Source organism: Rhagoletis pomonella, unplaced genomic scaffold, assembly GCF_013731165.1.
Source record: "Rhagoletis pomonella isolate Grant_MI unplaced genomic scaffold, Rhpom_1.0 Rhpom_scaffold_00187, whole genome shotgun sequence".
Classification (NCBI taxonomy): domain Eukaryota; kingdom Metazoa; phylum Arthropoda; class Insecta; order Diptera; family Tephritidae; genus Rhagoletis; species Rhagoletis pomonella.
Window position 1 is genome coordinate 114,103 of NW_023458741.1, and position 1,238 is coordinate 115,340.

The window sequence follows — 1,238 nt, forward strand, 5'->3', positions numbered from 1 at the left end:
GGAATGAGTAAAGTCAGCATTCCCATTTTTAACTTATAGTTTTATTTGTAATTCCTTTTCTTATAACTTAATTAATCCTATTTCTTAAAGCTAATTCCTATCATCTTAAACTGGTAAGTATATTTACTTAACCTACTAGGTTGGTATGTCTCGTAAGTTTAAAGCAAGTGTGTTAATCGCAAGAGGGTAAGGTAAGTATAGATAACTAGAACTGAGGTAAATACATGAGGTAAGTGTTTACCCTAAAGTTAAATCTAATTAAGTGAACTAAGTTAAGGCTAGCTAAGTATATCTAGTATTTTCACAAAAAAATGTATATCAAGTAATAGTGGGTAAAAAGTTCAAGTAGGTAATATCAGGTAAGTAGTGGCAAAAATGTTGGATTAGGTAGGAAAATCAGGTAGGTACGTCTGGTATGTAGTTCAGGTATGTGAATTAAATAGGAAACTCAGGTGAGTAAGTCAAGGTAAGTAGGTAAAGTTAGCCTAAGGTACTTATAGTTAAGTCTTAGTTATAGTTCTCCTAAATTTAATTAATTTGCGGGCTTTCTACATTCATGTGTTTTGGTTTTGGGTTCACGTAATTTAATTAATTTCTTTTAGTCTTTCTTTTCTATTTATTCCTCTTTCCTGTTTGGTTTATTATTATTATTAGTATTATTATTTATTTATATAAAGTTTTTGTTATATAGTGGCCTTTTTTTATGTTAATGTACATTTTCTTTAAGTTTCAGTTAATTAAATATTTTAGTCCCGGGTTAGCTTTGTTTTCGGTTTTAATCTAATTCAATTTAATTTCATTCATTTATTAGTACTTTATTTAAGTAAATTTTTTTTTGTTTAATTTGTTTATTTTATTTTATGAATATATATATTCCGTTCTAGTTTATTTAAAATTGGCATTTACATATTAACTTAGTTGTTTTTTTTCCTTACTAACTTCAGCCCTAATATCAGTTATCCGCTTCTCATTAATTCCCCTTTTTAACGATTCAAATTACTTCATCACCTTATTACTATAAGGGTCTTAATCACACAAACATGGTTACTAAGGTTTAGTAAAATATATTTATTTTATATTTATTTATTTTATTTATTTATATATGTATATATATTTTTTTTCACGCTAATTTTAGTAATAATGATAATTCCTTTTATCTTTGTATGGCCCAAATTCGATAATTCCTTTTGCTTTTGTTTTTCTAACACTTACTATCTTATACTATTTTCAGGTTGCTA

The 1,238-nt window shown here is 26.3% G+C and overlaps 1 long non-coding RNA gene across 1 annotated transcript in view; it reads right to left on the reverse strand.

Annotated features, from left to right (window-relative positions):
* Positions 1 to 1,238, reverse strand: part of LOC118750271 — a 4,114-nt gene that overhangs the window by 376 nt on the left and 2,500 nt on the right. The gene's annotated exons all lie outside the window — the stretch shown is intronic.